The sequence below is a fragment of the Enhydra lutris genome, unplaced genomic scaffold (assembly GCF_002288905.1).
Source record: "Enhydra lutris kenyoni isolate GAN:26980312 unplaced genomic scaffold, ASM228890v2 scaffoldscaffold4, whole genome shotgun sequence".
In the NCBI taxonomy this organism is placed as follows: domain Eukaryota; kingdom Metazoa; phylum Chordata; class Mammalia; order Carnivora; family Mustelidae; genus Enhydra; species Enhydra lutris.
This window is the reverse complement of record NW_019154088.1, coordinates 40,608,069-40,617,794: the sequence shown is the minus strand read 5'-3', so window position 1 is coordinate 40,617,794 and position 9,726 is coordinate 40,608,069. Positions and strand designations below refer to the sequence as shown.

The following is a 9,726-nucleotide window of genomic DNA, read 5'->3' as shown; positions in this document are numbered from 1 at the left end:
GAGAAAAAAGTCAAACACAAGGTTCATCTGCTAAGTTTTACATGAACAATTTCAAGCTGGAAAGTATAAGACTATGGCTTTTTTTTTTTTTTTCTCAAAAAGTCTAAATACTACTGTGGAAAGGAGTATTTAGCTGTCCCACTATAGCTTTTCCTAGTGGGATAATCAGGGAAGTCTCAAATGGGGAGTATGATTGTTAACTACTTCCAGCATAAACTTCCAAGTACACCGTTTTTTCAGGCTTGTTTCAGTTTGTCTTTAGTCTGTTCCAATTCACCTTTCATTCTTAGGAAAAAAAAAAAAAAAAAACAAGTTGATTGCTGGATCTACCACTGTTGATCTCATTTGGGCAACGCTTGGCTGCTAGACTTGCTTGACATACTGGATTTGAGCAGTATACCATTTGTATCTCTTGCTCCTTGGTTGCTAGTCACATTACAAGGATTTTTTTCCCTGTGTGCAGACTCTTGCTGCTGGCTTTAGTTTTTCTTCAGACTCCCTTAAGCCAGTTACATCATTAGAATTAAGATCTGTGCACTTGCCCTCCAAAGCTTAGACATATACTTCCTATTGTTTCCATCTTAGAATTAACTCATCTTGTGCCATAATTTTGAAGTCTATTTCACTCAGTTGAAACTTTCTGAGAAGAGGTTCCTCACTGGTCAGCTTGAATCCTCTCCAGACAGAAGCCATGCCAGCGCCAGTCACATAGGCCGAGGCAGCACTGCTTGCTTGCAACCGAGGCCACCAGACGTGCTACCCCAACTCCCCAACTCCTACTCCTGCCATATCCCTTGTACTCCTCTTCCTATATTGGATATTTATTCATTTATTTATTTATTTATTATTTTAAAATATTTTGTTTATTTGAGACAGAGAGTGAGCATGAGAAAGAGAGCATAAACAGGAGAGTGGAGCATGAGCAGGGGGAGGAGCAGAGGGAGAGGGAGAAGCAGACTCCTCATTGGGTGGGGAGACTGATATGGGGCTTGACCCTGGGATCGTGACCTGAGCTGAAGCCAGATGCTTACCCAACTGAGCCAGCCAGGAGCAGCGATATTGGATTTCTCTTTGGCGTCTTTAAAACAGCGTTAATTCCTCCCTGAAAAATAAAATTCTGATTATATGTAGATGGATCCTACTAATACTGGATGATATGAATGAAGACACTGTTGGGCCACACTTGTGAACCAGATAATGCTATACCAATTAGATCAATTTTGACAAATTTTATTTGACCCTACAACACAGATATTTGGTGCATGTTAGCTAATTATATGTAATTAGTTGTGTATACATGCATGTATACATATATACATATATGCATACACATATGCTGGTCACAGTTATAATTTTATAATTATAATTGTAAAGTCATGGATGCTTAAGGATTGTTCTATAAACCAGATAATATTCAAACACAACATTACAGTTTTGAAAAGTAATGTATATAAATTACAGAATTTCCTTGACAGATTGTTATAATAACAAATTGATATATAGTACTGCAGCTTCCATAGTAATAGCATAGACTTAGGTAACCAAATACAGGATAATTTCTTTTTAATGTTCATACCCATCCATGCCCATCTATATACATGATAAAAGCTTGTTTTCTTTATATACATTATTGGTTATACCTCATTACCAAAAATAATAATAAAAAAGGCTTGACTATATTACTCTAATATGTCTAAATATAAGTATATCCTAAAATTTAGAATGATTGAAATTTTGGTTTTCTATTAACTATTTGCTATTGTTTATGTTATGGCTTGAGTTTCATGAAATATTGTATTATAGACATGATAGATAAATTAGAGATATTTACATTTTTAAAATTTTATATGCAGATTAATTCTTATCATTGAGAAAATTGACTTAGATCTCTCAAATTCAGATGTAGAAGCATATATATGTGTAACTGGGTTTGCAACATGATCATAAATGACATTTGGGACCAAATAATTTATTATGGGTGGTTGTCCTGTACATCCCTGGTCTCTATATCGGCTAAATGATAGTAATAACTAATACTACTCCCAGTTGAGACAAGCAATGAATGTATATAACTCAAGCAATGTGTAACAAAGATGTTTCCTGATGTTGCCAAATATTCCCCAGGAGACAGATTGACTCCTGTTGTGAACAGCTGGTCTAATGTTTTAAAAATATTCATTACCAGCCAAATATATATTCAAGATGATCAGGAGTAGATTTATACTTATTTTTCAAATAGTTCAAATACTTACATATTCAATCTTTGATGAATTTTCATGGTCTCTTCTAATCATTCAAATCTAGAATCTTTAAAATATTTTAAAATATTAGATAAATTAAGCAAATTTCTTTCCTAAAAAATAACTCATTTAATAATATGTAATGAAAAAATCATGTAATGTATATATTAGGAACTTTAAAGGGTCTAGGGGTTCATACTATACATAAGCTGATGAATTTGCTTGCTATGGTTTTATGTATGTAGATAGATTCCTGACTCAAAGATGGACAGTTTATTGTTAATCAATAGCAGTAGCCAGAGTATCCACTTTATTTCTGTTAGTTCTCTGACTCCCAGTTTCAAGGGGAGACAGACACAAAGAGAGCCAGATGATAACTGCACACATAGGGTGGATTATATTATAGGAGAGGAACTCTGCATTTAGAGAATTCAAATCTCTTCTAAATTGAAATTAGTGTACCTTCCCTTTGTTTCAGAAGTGACAATATTTTTATCTTCAAGGCCATTTGCTATGAAAATATCCTTGCAAAATAGTCTGGAAGAACAGCAGCCAGTGCTTTGAGCCCTGGGTGTTATATGCAACGGATGAATCATTGAATGCTACATCAAAAACCAAAAGCAAACACACAAACAAAAAAACCCCACGAGACCCAGGGAGAACTGTTTCTCAATAGGTACTACACACAGATAGATTACATTAAGTATAAACTCAAATTTAATTATTGCTAAATAAATGTTGAAGCAATTTGAAATCAAGTATGTGTGACATATACTGACTTTATCACCAGAATAAAAATATAAAACCTATATAAGATATATAACTGCTCATCCCAAATTTCAAAATGAAAGTAACATGCTTTTAATTATCTATCTGTTTTCCATTCTAGAAAAAGAGTATCCTCTGGTAATTATAGAATCATAATAGAGAGCCAGCCTGCCAAGATTCAAATTTTAGGTAAGCTACTTACCAGTGATACAACTTTAGAAGAGTTTTCTTTCTTTAACTGTTCATCTTTCAGCATTAGTTTCTTCTGTAAAAAAGAGGAAGATACAAGTATCTATAACATCAGCTATTGAAAAAATTATATATGGTGATTCACACAATATATATTGCATAGAAGAAAATAAATTCTTAATAAATGCTATTGTTATTTCTTTCTCGCTGTGTGAGTGTATTCAATGTGCATGTCACTACAATAAGCATTGAAATGTCAAGATAAATAAGATATGATCCTTGATCTCATGAAGATGAGGGTTGTTGGATGCAAGAAACATTCACCAAGGGGCACCTGGGTGACTCAGTGGGTTAAAGCCTCTGCCTTCGGATCAGGTCATGATCCCAGGGTCCTGGGATCAAGCCCCACATTGGGCTCTCTGCTCCGTGGAGAGCCTGCTTCCTCCTCTCTCTCCCTGCCTGCCTCTCTGCCTACTTGTGATCTCTTGTCTGCCAAATAAATAAATAAAATCTTAAAAAAAAAAGAAACATTCACCAAAAGTTATTTATTTTATCTTTACATATCATAAAGATATGTAGAAAATATTACATTTTCTATTAAGGTCTACAAATTTTTATGTGAAGGATTAAAGAAAAATATAAGCATAATTTATAAATTAAGAAATAATTTAGTGGATTTGTGAGTGAGTTAGGAAAATACTTAATAACTATGTTTTGTATTATGGTGTTTTAGAGGTTGACTAAAAATTAAAATGTAATAATGTCATTCCTTTTTTAAAACTATTTAACTTAAACTTATGGTTAAGACACTCATTCTTAAAAAATTGAGTATATAGTGTATCATTGCTCTGTTTCAGCAATTTAGCAAAATAAGAATGGTTCTAATATTTATTTTATTACTGTTTCCTTGAGTTCTTTTCCCTCTATATATAATTTTTAGGAAATTAATTTATCTCAGATTGGTCCTTATATTAATTTCTGATTCTCTGAATTATATTTGAGAGGTTTATGGGTTTAATTACAGGCTGTTTGATTTTTTTTAAATCTCTACTTGTTCTTAGCATTAATATTCCAAAATAGAGGCAAGCTTCATATTCTTGATATTTTCTATCACTTCAGATTTTTTTTTTTGTTTCTTTGGCAATTTGGTATACTGTTTCCTTTCTTGAATAATCCTCCTCCTCTATGATTCAGTTTACATACTAACTCAGCAAAAATTCTCTTTCATCATCCTAATGAAAATTTAGCCTATATGAATTTCTATAACATTCTTCCAACTTTCATAGATTATTTATCTAATCAATATTTGCTACACATTAACTATGTGCCAAGCACTCTGCAATGTGCCTAAAAAGAGATTAAATATGGTACCACCACTTCCTCTCCATGAACATAAGGTTTAGAAGTGAATATTGAGGGATGCCTGTGTGGCACAGTCCCTTAAGCACTGGACTCTTGGTTTCAGTTCAAGTCATGATCTCAGGGTCATAAGATTGAGCCCTGCACAGGGCCCGATGCTCAGCACAGAATCTGCAGAGGACTCTGTCTCCTTCTCCCTCTGCCCCTCCCACATCCACTCCTTCTCTCTCTCTAAAATAAATAAATCTTAAGAAAAATAAGTGAATATTGACATACAAACTCAATATTTTCATTTCATTTAACCATTATATAGATTGTTAGCCATGCATATAGGAGCACACAAAGGTGGGGAATAAGCTTCTACTTGAAAATAATAGGGCACATGGATGGCTTGGTCAGTTAGGTGTCTGCCTTCAGTTCAGGTCATGATCCAGGGTCCTGGGATCCAGCCCTGCATCAAGCTTCCCGCTCAGGAAAGAGCCTGCTTCTCCTTCTCCCTTTACCTGCTTCTCTCCCTCCTCACACACACTCTCTGTCAAATAAACAAATAAATAAATTTTTTAAAAAAGAAAATAATAGGACACAGCTAATGAATAATAGAGGAAATAAATTCTAGGGAGTAGAAGAGGGGGAAAGAGAATATTAAAAGCCAGGTATTTTTTATTGAAATTTCATGTTTGGTATGTTTGGAATACAGGTTATGTGATAGGTGAAAAGTTGATGTAGTTCTTTGGAAATGTAGATATTAGATTGGGATGGGTCTGAATATTGGAAAACTCACATCATGTGCTATTATTGTTTTAGACTTTGTTTATCTGGGTAATTATAAGTAAAGGCACTTTTAAGGAAAGATTTGACAAAATTACATTAATTTTGAAAGCATTTGACTCTGGCAGTAACAAAGAAACAATTTATGAGCAAATATTAGTTAATTAGAACTAGAATAGCTCTGTTCGATGCTATACTACTAGTGCAAGAGAAAAATGGCAATTTGCTTCAAAATGTGTTTCCCCAGTTTCTTCTTATGGTTCTGTTTCGTCCTCCTTCCCTTTTACTTTTACCTCTTTATGTAACAGAAAGAATGGAGATACTTGAGGTATTTAAGAAACCCAAAAATTTCCACGTGGCTGGAGTGAATGAGCATGTGGACAATGGAGGGTAATGAAGTCAGGGGGTTAAAATGAAAGTAATATTATGTTGTATAATTATATGCAGTATATATTACAACCCATACACATGTAGTTACAGAACTGAGATCAAGTATGTTGGTCATATTAAGAAATAGGAAGGGACTCTCTCACCTATTAAAATGTTTTATCTGCTATATATGTCATATATTTATATATATTTAGATAAATTAATTATATATAATTATAGTATTAATTATTATATAATAATTATATAATATTAGTTATATATAATTATGTAGTATTATTTACTTTTGGTATTCAGTATTCTTGGCCTATTAATTGTTTTATCGTAATATCCTATAAACACACATATTCCCCTGTTGTGTGAGATACTGTATCTTGGTTCATTCCACATTCTCTAAATATTTGATTTTTTTTTCATTCCAAGTTCATATCTGCAAAGCAGTCCATTCTATAATTTTATTTATTTTATCCATTATCTGTCTATTTTTGTTAGTTTCATTAATATATTTTGGGGACTATGCACTTGCATCCAGTTTTATCATCCTCATAGCCATCATTCTTTCCTGGATTTTTAACATTAAATGCTCCCTTCCATAATATATGATAAATCTTCTTCAAATCATCACAATTTATCTATATCATTCTATGGAAGGGTTTCAAAGATCATTACTCCCAGGTATTTTGCATAGTCTTTTTCTCTCCATTTATTTTTGAAAGACATTATTGCTTGATAGAAAAATTAGATATCCCAAAATAGATTATTTCAATCTGTTTCGGAATGAAATGTTCCTTTAAAGAATTATGGGTCTAATCATATTTTCTTTCCCTTAAAAGCACGTGATTTTCTTATGTGGATGTCCAAAATAATTTTTTTTTATTATTCTGAAAACCCAATAATTTCACTGTGATATGTCTCACCGTTGAACATTTTGGATTTTGTTTCACTATGTAATGTGTGTGGTTTTTAAATATGTATATTTGAGCTTTCATTCAGGAAATTTTTCTTAAATGAATGATTTTTAATATTTTTTTCTTCTTTTGATTTAATCATTCTGGCAGAACTGTTTTTGTTGTTTTTCTCCTTTAACCATAAATCTAGAAACTTGTTGCCTCTTTTTTTTGCTTCTATATCATAATTTCAGCTCATCATTTTTTTATTCCCTAAATTGTTACTTCATTAATTTTTACCTTTTGTTACAAAATACGTATAGGTGAATTGATTATCATTCTTACTGATTTTTCATGATTAAAAGAGCTGACTTTTCCTAGATTATTAGGAGGAATTTTCCACATACAGTGAAATGATAGAGTAGGTTAGCTTCCCCTACTCTATCAATGATAGTCAGACTCTTCTCTTTGTATTTTTACCATGAGGGATTGAAAAAAAAAAAGAAAGAAAGAAAGAAACCTTTTGTTTTGTTTTGTTTGTGCTCACGTTTATCTATTCCTCGTATATGATTCAATTCAGGGTGCTTCCTTTATATCTTTTTGTATCTTTCAGAGCTCAACAAATCTGTCCCTTAAAGTAGTTCTCTTGTGTTTATGAAGTATTTTGCTGTTATACTACTTTGCACTTGGCCTCCTTTGAACCTCTCTTCATATTTGAACCACTCTACATCTGGGAGTCCCGGAATTTGTACCTAGCATTTCTGCCCCTTGCAGAGTTTTGGAGTAAACTTTTATCAATTGGAAAGGAAGTTAATTATTTTTCAATTATTGAAATGTGTGAGGATTTTGAATTTTGTCAGTTTTCTCAGATTTGCTCACCTATTTGTTACTCTGTCTAATACCTCTTGCTTGGGGTGTAGAATTTGTTGCATTATCTTCATTCTTAGACTTGTTGGATCCTTCCATATTATACTCTCTATTGCTTCTACTGAAAAGCCATTGATCCTGACTACCTATCCCTGTGTTCAAGGGTTGCTGTGGATTCCTTGTTACCTAGCATGGTTGAAGAAGCCATGTATGGTTGTTTCCTTTCCTCCTCCCATTCAGTCTGTCTGTTGAGTATATTTAAAAAATAATAATAACAGTGCTTGTACTATATTATAAATGGGAGTCTTCAATCCCGATAGAAGGCATGGGATTGTATGAGGAGCCTCATAAATAAACAGAGGTAGACAAGAGGTCCACGAACAAATAGTACTTGTAGGGACTGGCAAGTGAAAAGGACAGAATAGAAAACAGTATTAGAGGAGAATCTGGCAGTTTGGAACCGAATTTTAAAATGTTTCGACAAGGAGGGAATGCTGCTGATGGGTGAAGTAAAATCAAAACTAATGTGAGACAGGATTGCTTTTATGTTAAAATAGTAAAAGATCTCTGGAAAAGTTTGCAATATGTGAATACAAATAAATTTCTAAAAGATGATGTCACTGGTCAATAGCTCTCCTCAAGAGTATACTTTCTTCTTCTTCTTCTTCTTCTTTTTTTTTTTTTTAATTAAATGATTGAGAGAGAGAGCGAGCTTGCACATGCAAGTGAGTAGGGGGCAGGGAAGGGCAGACAAAATCTTAAGTAGACTCCCAACTGAGTGGGGAGCCAGATGCCAGGCTGGATCTCAGGCTCCTGAGATTATAACTTAAGTCAAAATCCAGAGTTGGATGTATATGTAATGACTGAGCCACTCAACCGCCCCATGAGTACACAATTTTCTTAAGGATTGGTTGTCAATTAGAGAGTTTGTTTTCAGTACTGTAAATGCAAATATTATTTGTGGATTTTCCAATTCATAAGGATTTCTAGAATCCACACTGGAGTGAAGTATGTTTAATAAATTAGCAGAAAGAATAGAAATAGGAACTTTTCATATTCAATGTTTTGTTTGTCGTAATATACCAGTTATTGTCTTACTGCCTTCGAGCTCCAAACTGACCATGTTAGACGGCTTTCCGAAACGATACTTGACCCTTCAAATAGTTTTTGTTTGTTTGTTTGTTTTGTTTTGTTTTTCCTGTTACACTGTCAAGAAGCTCTGTCAGTAGAAGAGACTGAAGAGGCGTTCCAGGAAGGAGTTTTTCTTCCCACTTCAGTTCTGCTGACTCACATCAAGGGATTCCGACAAGCACTTGCACCTCTTCAGTGCCCATTCCTGTGGAACACAGGGGCCAGCAACACTAAGTGGCTCACAGCTTCTCTGAGCACCCAGACCCCTCCACTTTGGAGGACATTCTCTCCAGCTCCTTCAGTGCCTGCAGATTCTTCTCCTCCCAGCTCCTACAGTGCATACCTGTGGGCCCTCTGCTGCCCCCACCTTCCTTACTACCTTCTCCCATCACCAGGGAGTCACCTCAGACTCCTGAATCACACTCAGCTTCCCCCATGTCCTGTCCTTAGGTACATGATAGCCGGCATCCCCCACAAAGGATAGCTTTCCTGACATCCCAGAGGGCAGATTTATGGCAGTTTCTACTATAGGGTTAAGGTTAGGGTTAAAATTAAAGATAAGGGTAAGGTTCGGTACTTCTTTGTCATTCAGTGAGCAGCAGCTCTGCCTCCTGTAAAAAGGCTTGCATGTCAGCCTCAGGGAAGCAGGAGTCTACTGCAAGGCATTTGGTCTCAACCCTAAGGTTAGCGGCTGCTGTTTCTATATTTAGAGTTCTCTACTTCTTACTAGACAATCCCTTTTTGCTCTAGTCCTTTGTTGCAATTAATAATTCTTTATATTGAAACTCTCCTGTTCGAATTAATGCATAGTATCTTTCTCCTGATTGGACATTAACTGATATACGTATGAATGCAAGACAATGCAAAAACCATAGTCCACAATTCCATTTATTGATCTCATACTGAAAGTTTAAATTTGACTGTCTCATTATCATATGATCTCTCTGATATGAGGAATTTGAGAGGCAGGGTGGGCAGTCATGGTGGGTAGGAGGGGGACAAATGAAACAAGATGGGATCCGGGAGGGAGACAAACCATAAGACTATTAATCTCAGGAAACAAACAGGGTTGCTAGAGGGGGAGGAGGGGGTGGGAGGAATGGGGTGGCTGGGTGATGGACATTGGGGAG

At 34.8% G+C, this 9,726-nt stretch overlaps 1 pseudogene; it reads right to left on the bottom strand.

Moving 5' to 3' along the window:
• Positions 1–236: 236 nt before the first annotated feature.
• Positions 237–693, bottom strand: LOC111139765 (annotated as a pseudogene).
• Positions 694–9,726: the final 9,033 nt, after the last annotated feature.